Source organism: Netta rufina, assembly GCF_964035555.1.
Source record: "Netta rufina genome assembly, chromosome: Z".
Classification (NCBI taxonomy): Eukaryota; Metazoa; Chordata; class Aves; order Anseriformes; family Anatidae; genus Netta; species Netta rufina.
In genome coordinates, this window is record NC_140126.1 from 28,008,975 (window position 1) to 28,029,054 (window position 20,080).

The window sequence follows — 20,080 nt, forward strand, 5'->3', positions numbered from 1 at the left end:
CATTGAGCCCTTCTCTAACCCTCCTAGGGGGTGGGCAAAAAGTGAGGAGAGAAACATCACTAGGGCAGCTGACCTAAACCAATCAAAGGGATATTCCATATCATGTGGTGTCACACTCAGCAATAAAAGGTGGAAACAGGAAGAAGAGGGGAGGGGTGGGCTCTCGTTGAGAAGACGTCGGTCCTCCTCTCGAATACCGGCTGCGTGCGTTGAGGCCTTGCTTCAAGGACGTGGTCAATCATTGCTCATTTGTGGGAAGTAGAGAGTAATTTCTTTCCTCTGCACTTCCATATAGCTTTCATTTATTTTGTTTGTTTGTTTTCCTCCCTTTTTCCCCTTTCCCTTTTACTTCCCCTTAGTTAAATTGTTTAGTTCATGGTAGTCTTTATTTAATTATTATAATTATTTCCCTTTAATTAAATTATCCTTATCTCAACCCGTGAGTTGTTCTTTGCTTTACTTCTCCCCCTCCTCATCTAAAGGAGGGGGAGTGAGAGAGCGGTTGTGGGGTTTAGCTGCCCAGCACGGTAAAACCACCACAATCTTTTTCACTCCAAGCTTTGATTCCCTCCCCGACTCCCTCCTTCCATAAAGCAACTGCTGAAGCTGATCAGTTCTACACATCTTTCTGTACTAATTAACTTAATCAGTTCTTTGCTATACTGGGTGTAAATGAGAGGGGCAAGCTGGAAGTGGAATTATTGTTTATACAGTGTTTAAGATGAAAAAAAATAAATTATCCAAATAAATTTCTACATGTTTTATCTATCCAGTCCTGGACTAAGTCTCTCATTGGAGTTGACCAATCATGACAAGAGTAACAGTAAGAGCTCAAATAAGCTCACAATATTTCTAATCTCTTTTATATTATTCATGGAACATCTTAACTGCTTTTGCTTCAGGTGGCAAACATCACAGAAAGAACTCCAACCTTGACTCAAATTAGATAACATTTCAGCACTGTATATTTGTATTAGCACTTGTTGCATACACTAGAGATAAGATGTTTCCCTTGGAGCTACTGTACACTGATGATCTATGGTTTGTTCATCAAAAGGCTATTATAATTGACTCTAAAGATATCAAACTCTTTCATGCATGTACATCCACTTATACAATGAATGATTTTGACTTTCAGTACCCATACATGCTACTTTTTTTAAATACCTATCTTCTTTCCATTTAGAGAAGACAGAGTGATAGAGAAGTAACAGTAAAAATGCTAAAACGTTCTGGCTAGAATCAATTTGACAAAATTTCTTCCAGAGACTTTACAAGAGCTCCCTGTAGTGGGTGTGTAACAAATTGAAGGAAATAACTATGTGTTGGTATGGCAAACAGCACCTGCACAGTTACTGAGGAGTTACCTGTGTCAGCCACCCTGCTAGAGGTCAATTCCTCATAATAAACAACAGGGATAATAAACATTATCAAACCACCTTTCTTCTCTGCACTACAGTGTCAGAATAAGGAGAAGCTCCTGACAACTCATGACCTCTTCCCCCTTCCTTACTGATTTTATTTCTGTTGTTTTGTTCTTACTATGGTAACTGACGTGAGCTAATGAAATGCAGAGTCTTATCCTCAGATGGAGAAGCTATCTGATTGACAGGAGACAAATGATTGACATTTAATCCTGAAACTGACTTGGTATAGTAAATGGGGACAAGTAGTCAACTATGGCCATACCACAGAAAGTAAGGCCACAACACCACACAGCTTTAAAGAAATATGAAGTAACTGCAAATGTATACATTTTATCAATAAAGAAACCCAACTTAAGTTTTCATCATACCTCTTGTCTATCACTAAAGTGAGTACAGCAATATCAGCAAAAATTATTTGCAAATATAAATCCCATACATTCATTTTAGAGCCCTATTTCCTGTTTTCTTGATTTAGGAAACCAAAATAACAAAGCAAAACATTAATGCAAACTCAACCTTAAGCCTAATATACACAAAATAACTGAAGGAGATGGTGGGCAGAGACTCTATTAGTTAAAGGAGATATTATTTAATGATTTCCGTTATGTACAACCACCAATTCATAAGATCAATACAGAATAACAGGATCACAGAGTGATTGAGGTTGGAAGAGACCTCTGCAGGTCATCTGTTCCAAGGCCTCTGCTCAAGTGGGTCCAACTAGAAATGTAAGAAGAAATCCAATTTTTGTTGTAGGGTGGTAGCACCTCCAGGAGACCAGCCTCCTCTTTTACACATTTTGCCACAAGCCCAATTTTAAGAATTCTTTAAGTACATGTAAATTTAAATTTTCATTTACAAATATATATATTATTATTATTCTCGTAGCTTTTGAAGCTATAAAGAAAAAATCTCAGAAGTGGTTTTGTAGTGGTTTTGTAGAAGTGGAAGTAATGTAATATAGTCCTTATAAAGTAATAAACACCTTAAAAACGATCCATTAAAATGTTTATTAAAAATGTTATTTTCAGGAAAATATGAGAATTTTTGGAGTCTGACTCAATTCATATAGTTGATATTGACTATGTGTTGTAGGAAAAATAAAGCCATACAATGTTTCACATTGGGAAAAAAAAAAAAAAAAAAAAAAAAGGAAGGGAAGGAAAGGGGAGAGGAAGGGAGGGGAGGGGGAGGAGAGGGGAAGGGAGGAGAGGGGAGGGGAGGGGAGGGAAGGAAAAAGAAAAAGAGAAGAGAAGAGAAGAGAAGAGAAGAGAAGAGAAGAGAAGAGAAGAGAAGAGAAGAGAAGAGAAGAGAAGAGAAGAGAAGAGAAGAGAAGAGAAGAGAAGAGAAGAGAAGAGAAGAGAAGAGAAGAGAAGAGAAGAGAAGAGAAGAGAAGAGAAGAGAAGAGAAGAGAAGAGAAGAGAAGAGAAGAGAAGAGAAGAGAAGAGAAGAGAAGAGAGAAGAGAAGAGAAGAGAAGAAGAGAAGAGAAGAGAAGAGAAGAGAAGAGAAGAGAAGAGAAGAGAAGGAGAAGAGAAGAGAAGAGAAGAGAAGAGAAGAAGAAGAGAAGAGAAGAGAAGAGAAGAGAAGAGAAGAGAAGAGAAACTAGCATTTTAACTAGCAAACGTGAATTATAGACATACATGTATATGTGTGTGGGGGGGGGGAGGGAGGAGATGGAAAGAGAATAAGAGGGTAAAGTTGCTTTACTTTGGGCAAATCAGTGAATCAGCTGAAAAGTAGCACTTGTCCCAGTCACTTGATTCTCTGATTTACTCTTCAGTAACCTACTATACTTTGTAAACTTTAAGTTATTAACTTTAATATCTTACTCCTGATTTTAACATCCCAGCTCTGAAACAAGGCTCTTACTATTAAGGGTAATATTTGAGAAACACACGGACTCAGGTAGCTTATTGCTTGCTGTAGTGGGTTTGGCCAGCAGCCAGACTCCCACCCAGCTGTTCACTCACTCGCTCCCCTTCCTCAGCAGGACATAGGGAGAAAATAGCTTAAGGGATCTATTACAAAACGGACTCAGGAAAAAAAAAAATGTAATTTATAATTGATTAAAATCAATCCACATGAGAAACAGACAAAGATTAAAATGATACCTTTCTACCAACCTGCACCTACCTCAACTTCTTTGTTCACTCCCAACTCTTCTACCTGCCCCTGTGCAGTGCAGGGGAAGATAGAGACATATGGTTATACTGAAGTACTTGTATATCAACTAAGCACAACAAGAAGTGATTTAAACAGATTAGAACATCCATTGCGGTCTTTTCTATTAGAATTGGGAACTAACCAATGTTTTTTTATCTGATATACTATCTCAACGTGAAAGAATTAATAGAGGAGACAACCAGTTGATTGTAGATGTACTTGGTATAGCCCAAGATAATGCTTCTCTAGTTCTTAGTTGTATTCAAGCTCAATTGTGGATGTAATCTATGGTAGGAGCAATTAGAAGAGAAGGTGAAGGAGTATCTTACCCACTGAGACTCCAAAGATAATTTGGGATAATGAAACTAAATTTGAAATGGAATTCCAATCCTGGTGGCATTTAGTCTATTTTACTTATAACCCCATCAATAATAGGGCCACAGCTTTTGTCTTAACAATACACAATGCTTCAGTATACACAATATACCCAATAATTGTACTGGGATTAAATCACAGTGTAATTATTATGTTCTAACACATTGGAACATGTGTTAGAACATGGACTCAGTTAGACCATGGACTCAGTGAAATGGAAACAAATGGCAGACAGTTTATATTAACACATGCAACAAGGTTTTATTTTTGAGAGTAATACTATACTATGTTTTTACTGATACTGAACAAAATGTTTGTCATTTTGAGGTACATCCCAATGAAACCCCTAGTACTGTACTGGTAAATAGCAGAAAGGGACGTGCTTGCATAACAACCCTTTGTGATTTTATATTTGTAGATAGCATTAATATAACTACAAGTAATAGCTTAAATATTTGCATTTGCAACTTTACTGACCTTACGGTGTGTGACTTTAATTATTCAGCTCCTGTTAAATCTTATAAATTATTACCATCTATATCATACATGGATTCAAGATTTATTGCCTACCCCAATTGGAATGCATCTTACCCTGGTGAGGAAATTACTAGAATGAAATGATCTGTGTCGACTGCTAGAACACGCCCAAAACAATGGACAAAAACTTCTAATTACCATTCATTATGATACAGAAGAAATATGTGATGCCATGTAAATAGTGAAAAAGGATGAACACCATTGGTGGGACACTTTTTGGACATTCACCAACAGCAGCAGCACTGATGGGCTTGGCTGTGTTCTGCAGAGGGTCCACAGAACTGTCTGGAAACAGCTGGAACCTGCCAGAACTGTCTGTGTCTTCTAGGAGAAGCCACCTTCTGCTTTACCCCCACTACAGAAACACCGACACCTACACCCAATATATATTTCTGTGTTTACAGTATAATTTAACTTCTGATTTAACAAGACTAACTTGAGATAAAGGATTTAAAATGTAGCAAATAATGTCACAATAGTGAAAAACACTGTGAAAGGGTTTTATTTTAACAGCTTTTGTGACATGTCTTCTGACATGGCTTTCAGCTCACTTATCATCAGCATCAGCATTCAGGCCATCTTTCAAATAACATGAATGTAGAAGCACATGTTGCTTGTCACACCCCGATACAGTAGAGTTTCATGCAGTTTAAATAAGATCTATATTTTGCACCATTGTAATTTAGACTATGTGAAATATGGTATGTAACCCATTGCATCTATGCAGAATCTCATATTTGTATTTTCTTAACATTGGTTGTCCACTGGCCAGCAGTGTATTTTCGCTTTGCTGCATTAATAGATAGTAGTTTTTTTAATGCTTCAAAAATGTTTGCAATGAACACAAACTACATTTAATTTAAGGTTCTTTCAGAATAATCTAAGGGCTGCATATACTGGGAGATAAGAAAACACACACAAAAGAAATAAATGTTTCAAATATATGATGGGTTTTTGTTTTTACTGACACACATTAGTAAAAGAAAAAAAAAATAAAAAGAATAAACCTTTATATGGTATATTTTAAATGATTTATAAAGCCAGTAATATTTTTAATGAAAAACCTTGGCTGTATTACCACCATTTAAAAAATAAGCAAGCAAGCTAGCAATGCAGTATGTAACATTCAGTTATGCCTCATCAATTTGATTAAAAGCAATGTTAAAATGAAAACCATGAAATCTCAGGGCTAGTATAAAGCTCATTTTTATAAAGTTTCTGGAGACGAAGCATACATCAAAGGTGTTCACTTTAGAATCCATAAAGAAAGAGATGCAATAATAAGAATTGAACATTTTTTGCTTAATACCTGATCCTAAAAAATACATACTTTTTTTTTTTTTTTTCCTTTAGAAATATAAGTAATTCCATCCCTGTTCATCTCAGATACATATGAGCATGTTCAGCTGAATAGGCATAGGAAAAAACACGGGGGGCATTTTGTTGAAGAAAGCTCTACTTGTAAGCATTGTGGCATTAAGCGTAGTGAGAAAAATGGTAGCAAAGAGAACTACTCCCCCTGTAATCTCTGAAAGAGAGTTTTTGCAAAACTCTTGAAGGGAGGTAGCCAACTGTCATAAACCATGTGCAGCTCCAAACAAGCCTGGTTTGCTAGGTATGTGGCACACCTGGTCTATCATCTCCTGGGCTGATAGCCACTGTGAATGCAGCAGCAGTGACAGGGCACTGTTCTGTGCTGACCAAATGGCCACTAAACTACATCAAACTACTACTCCAGGACTGGGATTGAGAAGTAATCACAGAAATATCTGCAAATATATGGCATACTTTTTCTTCCTTGTGAGATGATGTTATGTGATGTGAGTTTTATTCTTTTTAGCAGGTTAGGATACCCAAGAGGTCTAAGGCACTGTGTTCAGGTCACAGTCTTCCCTGGAGATGGGGGCTCAAATCCCACATATGGCAGCTTCCTTTTGTTTCTTCCTGGTGCAGTGGGTTAGTCTCCTCAGTGACTGCCCTACCTTCCCAGATACTCATGCATAACAGGTATGAGGCTCTGCAAGGGGAATTGAACAATAATGACGATGATGGTTCATCTGGCTTGGAGGTGTTGTCAGGTTAAGTCAGCCTATTACCTGCATCAGTGCTGCTTCCAGAAAGCAGAAAAGAAGGGTCTTTGTCATAGCAGACTTCTTTCTGAATGGAACAGAACACCTGATACGGAAAGCAGATCCACTTCTTATGGAAGTCTTCTGCCTCCCTGGGGGCCTGGTTAGAGATGCAAAGAAAAAGTTTCTTACCCTGATGCAGCCCTTTGAATATTACGCATAACTGAATTTTCAGCTACGCAGCAATGAGGTTCCAACAAGAAGTCCAAGGGCAATTAAGAGAGATTTAAGGGATTTGGGACAACTGGTTAAGGGATCAGGAGCACAATCAGTGTTCTCCTCTCCAGTTGCAGGGAATGATGAGGGAAGAAACAGGAAGAGTGAACAGATCAATACCTGGCTCCAAACCTGGTGTCACCAGCAGAACTTCAGAGGTGTTCTGATCATGGGTTGTTTTACAAGACACTGGGCCTGATGGCAACAGACAGGGTACGCTTGTCTCCAAGGGGAAAAATTATTTTTGCACAGGAGTTAGCAGGGCTCACTGAAAGACCTTTAAACTAGATGTGAAGGGGGAAAGGGATAGAAACAGGCTCACTGGAGATAACCCTGGGGGTGGCTCATCAATGGCTGTGGGCTGATGTGCTAGCAAGGTCCTTCAGTCTGCCATCCCAGTGGAGGTACTGGATGGAAAGCCATGCAACAGAAAAGACAAGGGATATTGACATGTTAGAAATCACAGAAGTTCCTGAGAATGGCCCCCCAGAAAGGTGAAAGGATCACTATCCCAACGGAAGTGCAGCTACACTAACGCACACAGCACAGGCAATAAACAGGAAGAGCTGTAAGTCATTGTACAGCAGGAAAAATGTGATATAGTTGCCATCACAGAAACATGGTTGAATGATTTGCACAACTAGATGCAGCAATGAGTGGCTATAAACTCTTCAAAAGGGACAGGCTAGGAAAGAGAGGTGGTGGAGTATGTTACAGTGTTTTGACTGTCTTGAACTTAATGATGGTGATGATAGGGTTGAGTGTTTATGCTTAAGAATCAAGGGGAAGGCCAACAGGTCAGATAAGGAAGTCTCTTACAGACTTCCCAACCTGGATAAAAAGGCAGATGAAATATGCTATAAGCAGCAGGGAGAAGTCTCACTATCACTAGCCCTTGTTCTCATGGAGGACTTCAACTTGCCATGATTTCAGTTGTAGTAACAGTAAATTATTGATTTTGCATATAATGTCCTTTTCACATTAAGGCCCAGCCACTTTTCTTGAAAGAAAAAAAGGTCCATAGATAAAGCAGAAGATGGAAACCTAGGAAAAAAACTAGAATCCATTTGAACCTAAAATCAAGAATCAAATCTCACAATTCTTTGTAAGCCTTTGCACCAGGAAAAGCAGGTTCACCAAGGTAACATTCACAGAGGCCCAAACATGTTCCTGGATTGCCTAAGAGCCAAAGGTCACAATAAAACATTAATAAATGTTTGTAAGTTTTATTAACTTTTTCACTTCTTTTTCTATAAAACATGAAGAAATTGTCAATAATATAAAAACCTGAGAGACTCGGTAATGCATTTTCTGTGCCTTTCATGTTCTTCACTTTATTTTTTGACTTGTAAGTAAGTCTAATAACATCTACAAAAATAATGCTCCTTTAATGTAGCCCCTGAACGAATCTCCTTATGATGTACTCTACAGAGAGAAAACTTGTATCTTAACAGAAATTATTCTCATCTCTTTACTTGGGCAGAAAGAGGTTCAAAGTACAATTCAGGAACACAGAATACTTGGAAAACCAAACTACAAATCAAATAAAAACAAACCAGGAGAATTCTATACCATAATGCAGTAACTTAATAGAAACTCAAATAAAGTAAGAAAGGAGCTCCTCAGAGGTTCCAGTTGCTGCTTGAGTCTATAAACCATACTTCAGAGTGAGCAAGGTCACTCAGTCATTAGATATACTATACCAGTATATTTATTCTATACTATACCCATATATCTATCAGCATGCATGAAGTCAGTGATGGTTCTGGATTATTTTCCCACAAAGCTTTACAGTTAAATGGTAACCTTCACCATCAGCATACCTATTAAATGGAACTATTGTATTCAGCTAATTAGGTTGTCATTGTAAATGCACTCATATTTCATATTTTTTCATTCATTTTCATTCATATTTTTCCTTTAAACAGGTTAGATTAGAAGTCATAAGTACATTAAAACATTAATACATTTAAAAACAATATTGCATTTGGGAGCTGAGGAAATATAAGTGCAGTTTATGTGTAGTTTAACAAAGACCAGCAGTACAGCTTAAGATATGCAAAAGACAAAGACATAGCACTAAGAAAATGCCTGCTAATAGACATAGATTCATGAAAAAAAAAAAAAAAAAAAAAGAGAGAGGCATAGTGACTTTATTCAAACCACTTCTCATCTGGGTCCCTCTTTCGTATCCAACACCCCAGACTACTCATTAAGTTTGGAACTGAAATGAAGGTTGGAGTGGGTTAGCTTTTTCAATGGAGACATAAGTCAAAAACTTATCAGGGCAAAGGCTGAAATGAAAAGCCATGCATCATCAGCTGCATCTGCCATCAGATGCTTTGCTCAATTGTCTAGTCATGCTCTAAGCATAGAAAGAGCACTCTATGTTCTTCTTGATGCCCCACATGACAGCTGTTATGCATACAATGGGAAAGAAGCAGACATTAGTAGTTTTGGTATCTGAGACATTTACTATCACATTCCCAGAATTCATGTAGTGATAATGTTATTCTTTCTGTAGTGATGAACTGTTATTCTTTAAGAAGACTGAGTTTGTTTTTGTTACTGTTTTTGTTTTGTTTTGTTTTTACTTCATATGAATGATATGAATAACCATATATGTATATTTAGGAAAAGGATGGAACATTACAAGTCCACTTGATATTAGAAGCCTTAAAAGGCTGAAAGCAAGTCTAACAAATGGCGAAGTTTTCTGCTTTAGCAATATTCCTCCTTAAAATGATTTATAGAAATAACTCCACATCATTATATGGGTAAAGAATAAATAGCTATTTAAAATTAAATATAATATATGTATATATATATGCTATGTGAGTATGTATATATTTGGTAATCAGCAATATACACATTACATAAAATTAATCATACTGGATAAACTAATCAGATAAATGCTCTGCCAAAAGCTATCAGTCCCAATATTGTACTGAGTCTCTTCAATGGCTGTTTTTAATCACCTTCTGTTTGCTTACACTGTTTATGGTATTAATTTTCACTGAGAATTTATGTTCTATCCTTATGTGATTCTCATCTTGCCTCTTTCTTCAATTCCTTTTAGTTTAGCCCAATTTATTCTTCCTCTTGGAGGTGTTAATATCTGAGGCAGTTATGCCAATTTTGCCCGAGCACTGTACATGAAGAGGTTAACTATCTATAGCGCTGTCTCAGGCAACATCCAAACTGATTTGTAACCTAAGCAAAAACTTAAAACTTTAATATGTTTAAACAACTGACATGGGCTTCTCTTTCTGCTTACACTCAAATAAAGCAGAGTGTCAGACAATGTATCATGGCAGAGACTCGATTTCACACACTGTTTGAAACAAATAATCTTCTCCATGTAAATAAAATCATTTTTTTCCTACTATTAGTAAATATAGTTAGCATTTTTCTTATTGCAAACGAAAGCATAGTTTAATTTTCATTTTTAAAATGAAAATTTTAAATTTCTTTGCTCAGAAATATAGGTTATCAGAGAATACTATGTGTATCAGTACCTTCTATGTCACTGTTAACTTAGAGATTCTATATCCTTTATTTCTAATGCAGCCTGTAATAATAATCAGTTCCTTCCTGCTGTCTGTATGTTTGATTAGGATTTTCATGGAAAAAAAAAAAAAAAAAAAAGATATATATATATAGCTTATAACAAGAAATGCATAAATGTGTATAGTTCACTGGTGAATCTCATGGCTTGCTGTTTTCTGTAATGTTCTAAGTGGCTGTACTTCAGTCTCAAAAATTATCTTTAAATTTTTTAATCATGTTCCACTGTTTCCTTACATACTTCCTCTTCTTTCTCCATATGTGTCAGAGAAAATTACTCAATAAGTAACAACAGAATTATTTGAGAAGTCCCTACAGATATATGCTGTATTTCAACATTTCTAATAATTTTAAAATATTTCAAAATTATTAGAGAACTCTGTAATAACAGAAATATAACATTTCTATATTATAGAATATATAATATATTTATTTGTATATTGAAATATAAGAAGAGTCTTTTTGTTGCTGTTAGCTTTAAATGTTGAGCTAAAATGAGATAGAAATATAGAACTAAACACTGGTGAATATCTACCAAATTATTAGTATATTAGGACTCAAAAGTCTAACAGCTTAATTTAGCATGTCCCACTGCACCAGGGACTGAAACTGATGCAACATAAAGAAGATATTAAACACAATTTTAAAAAACAGCATCACTGAAACCACTAAGGTTACACTTGAATATTTGTTACACTTGTTCTTATCCTACATTTTCTTGACCTGGAGGGTACAAACTTTGGATTACCAGCGCATCATTTTAAATATGATTTTAGAACGTTTTTTCTCAGTTTCAGTCGATACAGATGTTTAGTAGAACAACAACAAATGGAAAGACATGTCTTTGGTCATCCAGGTCAGGTTTGTACTCTGCCTTAAAATGTCACAAAATTATGCTTTCTGTCCACAGCAGTTCTAATGACATTTGTCTGCAAAGATCATTGCAAAAGAAATTCTCTAACTTTGTAGACTTAGAAACAACATGAAAATATAATTCAAATTCTTTCAAGAACAGTTAACTTTTCCCTGTATAGGCCTGAGGAAACAAATAAAGTGACGGGCAAATGAACAAACACCAAAAAAAACACACAGCTCACTTCTCTGTATTTACCTAACATTTCTGAAGTCAAAACAGAGACAACAGCTAGCATAACTGAAATGGGGCAAAATGCAGTAGGCTGGAGAGACTACTCCTATCTAGAAAATACAAAGGTAATATGGTTTATTTTTTATTTCATGTGACAGCAGTGATTTCATATGAAAAGACAGAGAACAGGAGGAAAAGGACAAACAAATCACAGAATCACAGAATTGAAGGGGTTGAAAGGGACCTCAAAAGATCATCGGGTCCAACCCCCCTGCCAAAGCAGGTTCCTCAGAGCAGGCTGCCCAGGAAGGTGTCCAGACGGGCCTTAAATATCTCCAGAGAAGGAGAGTCCACAACTTCCCTGGGCAGCCTGTTCCAGTGCTCCGTCACTCTCACCATGAAGAAGTTTTTTCACATGTTGGTGTGGAACTTCCTGTGCTTCATCTTGTGATCATTACTCCTTGTCCTGTCCCTGCAAACCACTGAAAAGAGGTTAGCCAAATCAGCAAAATAAACTTTTGCTAACATCCTGCTGTACTGGGTCTGGCTGGAATGTTAACTTTCCCAGCAGCAGCCCATACAGTGCTGTACTCTGCACTTGTAGCTGGAACAGCAGTGTTATCACACCAGTGTTGTGTCTACTGCTGAGCAGCAGTGGCACAGCATCGGGCCTTTCTCTAACCCTCCTAGGGGTGGGCAAAAAGTGAGGAGAGAAACATCACTAGGGCAGCTGACCTAAACCAATCAAAGGGATATTCCATACCATGTGATGTCACACTCAACAATAAAAGGTGGAAACAGGAAGAAGAGAGGAGGGGTGGGCTCTCGTTGGGAAAATGTCGGTCCTGCTCTCGAACACCGGCTACGTGCGTTGAGGCTCTGCTTCAAGGACATGGTCAATCATTGCTCATTTGTGGGAAGTAGAGAGTAATTTCTTTCCTCTGCACTTCCATATAGCCTTAATTTATTTTGTTTGTTTGTTTTCCTCCCTTCTTTTTTATTTTTCCTTTTCCCCTTCCTTTTCCCCTTTCCCTTTTTATTTCCCCTTAGTTGAATTGTTTAGTTCATGGTAATCTTTATTTAATTATTATAATTATTTCCCTTTAATTAAATTATCCTTATCTCAACCCGTGAGTTGTTCTTTGCTTTACTTCTCCCCCTCCTCATCTAAAAGAGGGGGAGTGAGAGAGCGGTTGTGGGGTTTAGCTGCCCAGCACGGTAAAACCACCACACCTGCAAGTATCAGTTTCAGAAATGGGAGGTTCAGTGTCATGATAAGAATTTTAGCACAACAGAACAGCAACCAGTTTACCAGAAGGAACAGTTATTCTCTAGAAAAATCAAGCTTGAATGACTTCCAAGAGCCTTGAGGACCTTGGCATCTAATGCTTTGGCATCAAAAGCCTTGGCAATAGTTAATCAGCTCTTCAAGTTACGGCAAGCTGCCATTTCCCAGTTCTTGGACAAGAGAAGTAATTTGGATTGTGTGGTGAGAACATCAAGATCAGAAAATTAACTTAGGCAGGAATAATTCTGTTTGGACTGTTGCACACGTTTCCAAGGGCTTACTTAATTTGAGAATACTTATTAAAACATCCAGGTATAGCAATAAATACAAAACCAATAATGCTCTATTTATTTATTTGTTTGTTTGTTTGTTTCTTGTGGTAAAAGTGTAACGGGACAGCTGGAACAAAATTAAAGTTGGCAGATATCTGGGTATGTTTCTTAACAATTATTTTAGATAAGAATACTGAGAGCACACACCAAGAATAGACTGGGCAAGCACACAAAGAAAGACATAAGGACCGGCAGAGGCTCACTGCAATATAACTAAATAATAAATGCTTGCTACTAGTCCCAGAAGGTCATCTTCATTATTAAATCATAAGTCAGGCTGGTGCAAAAGGTTTCTGGGTGCTTAACATTGTTGTATCTAGGCTCTGTATCCGTCAATTTATTCCAACTGCATTACATGTAGATTTCTAGGAAGTAAAGCACTGCAGTTTTGTTGTGTAGGAAAATACAGTCTGAGGGCTGTATGTATTGTTCTATGATATCCCATTCCTTTCACTTACTAGAGGAAATTAGAACTTGATTAGTCAACCTGGAACTGCAGGTAGATATAGCTCTATCATCCAGCTCTATTTTATTCTTTTTAAATTTATTTTAAATTAAGTAGGATTGAGATGAGAAAAGAGTTCTCCTCATGAGATGGTACAAGATTTGGATCTGCTTAGAGGACTTACATTCAGCAAATGTCTATTGCTTCTATCATCTAACATGGAAGAATATTAAGGCTATCAGTTGATGGAGCACACTACAGAATTACCTAGTCTTCACAGTAAAGAGATACTTTGCATATGTAATTATATCTACTGTGTAGCTACCTGTAAAGCATACTGGCTTTCTGTTATAGTCTAAACTTCTTAAAATAAATGTTGATTGCAAACCAAAGTATAACTGAGAATTTTAGACTGTAGGAAAGGCAAAAATCTAGGCAGAAATGGTGATCTGCAATTTAGGGGAGAAAAAAAACATCTGCATAGAAAAAATGAATTTATCCTAAACACCAGTACACTCAGGGAGTGAATGGATTGAGAGTAAGCTAACAGAGAAAGAATTTGGGTTACTAGAAGATGGGAATTGGACACGAGCTTGCAGTGTGTGTTTACAGTCCAGAAATCCAACTGTATCCTGGACTGCATCAAAAGCAGCATGGCCAGCAGGTTGAGGGAGGTGATTCTCCCCCTCTATTCTGCTTTTGTGACACCCTAACTTGAGTGCTGTGTTCAGCTCTGGGAACCCCAGCACAAGAAGGACATGGACCCATTAAAATGGATAGAGGAGGGCCACAAAAAAAAGATCAGAGGGCTGGAGAAGAGAAAGCCTGGAGAAGAGAAAGCTCCAGAAAGACATTGTAACAGCCTCCAAGTATTTAAAGGGGGCAGACAAAATGCTGGGGAGGGACTCTTTGTCATAGAGTGTAGTGATAGAACAACGAATAATGGTTTTCAACTAAAAAAAAAAAGAGTAGATTTAGATTAGAAATTAGAAAGAAGTTCTTCACTCAGAGAGTGGTGAGGCACTGGAACAGGTTGCCCAGAGAAGCTGTGGATGCCCCATCCCTCAAAGTGTTTAAGGCCAGGCTGGATGGGGCTTTGAGCAACCTGGTCTATTGGAAGGTGTCCCCACCCAGGGGAGTTGTAAGGGTTGTAATTTGGTGATCTTTAAGTTTCCTTCTAGCCCAAAGCTTTCTATGTTACTATGTTACTGTTTTATGAATTTAGAATATCAAATTATTGTTGCATGACCAGGTTTAACTCTACTTCTTATCAAAAAGACTCTCTTGTGTGAAACACAAATGGGGTTCATCCAATACAAGAAGTGAAAATCCTTTCCCATAAAAACAATAGGATATTTTAATAGGTATTTGAAAACTCATGGTTTGATGCACTGGGGGGAAACTGTACTGGTATACTCACCCACTAAATAATTAAATAATTCTAGAAACTTTTATCTAAGCATTTACTATTGGTCCCAAATCTCAAATTCCTGGAAGGCTGTCCTGTTAACTCAGATAGTCTGCCAAGATTTCTAGTTTCTACTAATTACTCTTATAATATTACGGACCTGCTCAAAGAAATTAATAACAATAAAGACAGATGGTATATGTTTTAGTTAAAAATTATCAAATTGGAGATGATTTTCAGTGTTGTTATTTATTACATAGCTGTTGATATCAATCTGTTATTCTGCCTTTCATACAGAAATCAAATAAATACAGAGAATGATTTCAATGATAAATAGCTTAAAGAAGTGCAAAATGTCTTTGCTGTTCTGTGCATTTAACATGTTATGAAGATGGAGGCAGACATATTATAATGTGTTCTTGAAAATCCTTAGAAAATATTCTGATTTTAGAACTTTACAAAATATTAAACACCAGTCAGTAACTCTTGTTTCATATTCTGTTAATGTCATCTTATAGTGTCTTCACTTCTGGGCAATGATATATACCGCTTACCATAAAATTATAAATAAATAAATAAATCTTAAATATCCAGATGTGCTGATATATTTACTTTCATATGAAACATAGTCTGGAGACCAGGATTGCACTGGTTGGAATAGGAAAGTCTAAACATTGTTACTTGTTTGTTTTTTTTTTTTTTTTTTTCCATTAAATAAGGCGTAATAATTGCATAAAAGCACTCCCACCACTGAAAGTGCAATCTTCATATTTTTCAGTCAAAACACGGACCAGCTATTTAGTGATTCTTCTGTTTGTTTGTTTGTTGTCTGTTTGTTTTAATCCTTCTTTTATGAAGAAGGACTAGAATTTACCCAAGCTTCCTCTTTTTTTTTTTTTTTCTCTTTTTTTTCCTCTTCACACTCTCCCCCCCCCCCCCAGCATTTGCATATATAAACAGGAGTCTAATTTAAAAATTTATATAGCTACAAACTATCAAACTAATACATATGCATTTAAATATGGTAATCTCTTGCAGGAGCAGCTATTATCATCAGGCCTGTAAAGCACATCTCACATAAAAGTTTTAGCAAAACTAAGCCGTAAGTTCTGGGAAAGTATCTTGTGCAGTATAATAATATGTAAGGATTTTTTTTTTTTTTTTTTTTTTATCAGCTGGCACTTTAGAATTGTTTTGAAGCCTCCTTACACAAAGAAAATTTGTGAGGTAGAAGATTTATAAAAATATTAGTGTTCCCTCTGACTATCTTGCTCCCTTGCTTTGTTAACTTACACTGCTGTGTTGTATATATTTCCCTCACAATTACTTAAACTAAGAAAAAAACTACTTCTTAAATGCATGACTATAAATGTAAATATGCATATAAAGACGCAAATACACTTTTTTGCACAAAAACTTTTTTACACATTTTTTTTCTGAGGGGGTTTTCATTACACAGAAGAAGAAATTGTTGGCACACTCTCATATGTGTAGCTTTCTGTCTAAGCCTTTTATCTCTCAAAATAGCATGAAATATGCTATTCCAAGATGGAAAAAGTCTTTTAATAGGTCTAAACCTTGTCTGTTAAAGAACAAACAAAAATTTTAGCTGAGGCCAATGCAGTACGTGGAATTTATTGCAAGCAACCAAGTCCACAGCTAGTGCTGGAGTCATCTACTAGGTACAGATAAATTGTGTGGAACATGAAATAATGGAATATACCAACTCTAGTTTTCCTTAACAGAAGATTTCCATACATAAAAAAGTACCATGGTGAAAACAGAGAAGCCTTGTAATTGAATTCTGCTTTCTTGTTTGTACATCAAAATTTGATGACCTATGACAGATCAAGGAGATTCACCACTATGCTATGACAGATAAGCAAACATTTGCAAAAGTTCTGTTCTCTGTTTTTGTTTGTTTGTTCGTTTCTTTCTTTCTTTCTTTTCTATTTTTCTCTTCAACAGTCTCAGCTGATTTTGTTATATCAAGTATGATTATAATCAGCCATTCCTTTCCTGGCTTCTTCATCACTAAAAAACAGACTTTGAAAAGCAGAATCAGTGGATGTGTAACAACTACTGGCTTCCTCCAAAGTGAGACTTCCTCAGATTAATAATAATAATAATAAATTAAAAAAAAAAAGTACTTTGTACATCTGGTATGCTATATAAAGGCATTCTAACTTCTTTATAGCTGCTTTGTTTAAAAGGTAACTAAGATATTTATTTTAAACCTTGATCACAGTGATTTTATGAAATTAAACAGATTTTGAAGCAGTCTTACCTACTATTAGTCATATTATATATAAATAATATATTGCCAGAAAATCACTGCTTACTCCTCATCAAATACAACATTGGGCAGAATATCTATAAAAACATATTTTTTTATTTTAGTTTTATCCTTTTTTATATTGCTAATTGCAGTAATAAAAAATCATAGAATCATAAAATACCCCAAGTTAAGAGGGGCCCACAAAGATCATTCAGTCCAATTCATGGCTGCACACAGAACCATCAGAAAATCAAGCCTGATGGTGTTGTCAAAATACTTCTTGAACTCTGGCAGGCTTGGTGCTATGCCCACTTCCCTGAGGATTCCATTCCAGTGCCCAGCCAACCTGAAGAACCTTTTAGAATCATAGAATCATTTAGGTTGGAAAAGACCTCTAAGAACATTTAGTGAAGGCATTACCAATTCCACCATTAAATCATGTCACTTTTTGTAATACTGATATTGATTATTGATTGTAATTTTGATATTGATATCAACTGTAATATTTTGTGATATCTGAATCTTGATACACCTTCGTTCCATTCCAAAAAGTCCCTAACTCTCAAGACTGAATACAATGTTTTGCTTACGAGGACTTTGAATTTAACAGCATATCAAGTTTCTGAAACATAATTCACGCTGTGCTGTCCTCATAAAAGGTCCACAGAAGTGAATCTGTATACTGAGACTTTTTATTTTAATTGAAACAAATGAAGCAATGCAAAGGAGCACTGATGTTAACACTGGCCTAGGAACATTACTGGAGAATCATTTCAGTCCTCTGAAACTAGTTCCTCTAAACTATGGAATTAAGGGCTCTCAGGCCCTTAGCCCAGGCCGCTCAGGCTTCATCCAGCCGAGACACGATACCACAAAGGCCCAGCCTGCCTGGGCTTTGGCTCCACAGCTGGGCTGTCCTGGTGGGGAAAATTCTCCTCTTTCCCAGCCTGAGCCCCTCATGCCTCAGCCTGTGATGTGCCTCCTGCCCTCCTGCCATGCACAGATGGGCAGAGCCTGGCTGCGTCTTGTCTTTCCCCTCTTGTTAGTGCTGCTGCTGGGTGCCCCCAGAGCCACCACTTCTCCCAAATGAGTCGGCCTCACTCCACAGCCTCACCTCACACGGCAAGGCCTCCAGCACCACTGTCTGGGTGGCCTCCCTTCAGGAGGGAGTCAACATACCTGTATTTTTCTTGTACATTGTAGGGGTGGGGGCAAAACCAGACACAGTAACCAGATGTATTGAAGCTAGACAAGGTAATCAGATGTGCTCTATGGAGAATTGAGCACCAGGGGACTAATTCTTTCCTTGAACTACTGTCTCTGCCCCTGTGCACACAGCCCAGGTTACTTCTGCTTTCACAGACATAAACACAAGTGTCTTATGAGTTAGTTATTAAAATATCCTTGTCCACAAATGTGCACTGAATTAACACTTTAATTTACTTAGGAACACGCTGTTCTAACATAAAATTTACATTTAACTAGTTGGCTGAGAGTTTGAATTCAAAACTGTTAAAAATAATACTGTTTAGAAGATGTGTTTTCTTTTGGCAATATATATGGAAATAACCTGTTAAGTTGTCAAATTCTTCTCTTCCTTGGGCACCATTAAAGGAATCTATTCTGTCAGCCACTTCTTCAAGAAATCACTTTGTTAAAAATAGTGTGCTTCAAAAGACATTAAAACAATGACAATGTTACATTAACGTAGGTCTATTTAGCATGTTTTATCACTTGACAGGTTAATATTTATGTAGGCTAATAGTGCCTAAAATAATTGGAGTTAACTATTGGTCTTAATTTCAAAACAATTTTGTTTTGTATTTGGGGGGGGGGGGAGGGGATGGGAACAGAAGTGGACAGTTTTTATTTATTTTTTGTCCTCAGTGCCATTTATTTATTTATTTTTCTGATATGAAGAGAGATAGAAATGTCATTCATTTTCTGTTGAAATTATTTAAACATCTTGCTATGCAGTTTATGAAGCTGTCTTTCCACAGGTGTATGTCAAGAACATAAAACAGCCACTGTATCCAAACCACAGAGATACTTAGCTCAGTATACTTTTTATGTCAATGGCCACTGATGCTAAAGAAAAAGTGTAAGAGGCCAAATACATAACAACCCTTCCTCAGTGTGTTACCCCAGCATCTAGTGATTTGCTGCTTAGGGTCCTTTGTATTTTTTGTCTGCTCTCAAAAAATACACAGTTAGAACTGGTATTCTTAGAACACAAAGGTGGAGCTACTCCACAGTCTCCTGTCTGCAAATTGCATAAATATTCTGCATTGCTAGAAATAGGTGGTAGATCAGTTACCAATGAAAGGCAATACAGTTTGCAGATGAGATTCAGTCAGCCCCCTGTATAGTATTGGGGGCTGTGTGTCAACACATGACCTCCTTACATTTACTAACCTATTGGAACTATTGTAATCCTTTAAAAAGAACTGCTTACTGGCCCACTCAGTTGAAGACACACTTGCTTTGACAGAAATAAATGTACATAGAATGAGGATGGACAGAATTAAAAAAAAAAAAAAAAGCCAAAATAAGTGGCAATAAAATAAATGAAAAAAGAAATCGTGTTTGTGTTGCCATCCATCCATTTTCAATGGATGGTTTTCCAGTTCCCATTTTGCTTTACAAATGCATGCTTATATTGCCAAATATCATGGAAATGAGCAGCATAGCCATTTAAAAGTCATCAAATAAACATCCTTTTTATTACTGTGAAATGCAAATATCAAGTCTTAACAAGTAAATCTAGGGTCTGTAATTTTAAAACAGCAATAACAATAACCTCAGGGTATGCTTTCGTTTTGCAGTT

General features: G+C 36.7%; 1 protein-coding gene across 1 annotated transcript in view; it reads right to left on the reverse strand.

The window, feature by feature from the left end:
- Nucleotides 1-20,080, reverse strand: part of PTPRD (protein tyrosine phosphatase receptor type D) — a gene marked incomplete at its 3' end in the record, with an annotated part of 401,990 nt that overhangs the window by 194,515 nt on the left and 187,395 nt on the right. The window lies entirely within an intron of this gene.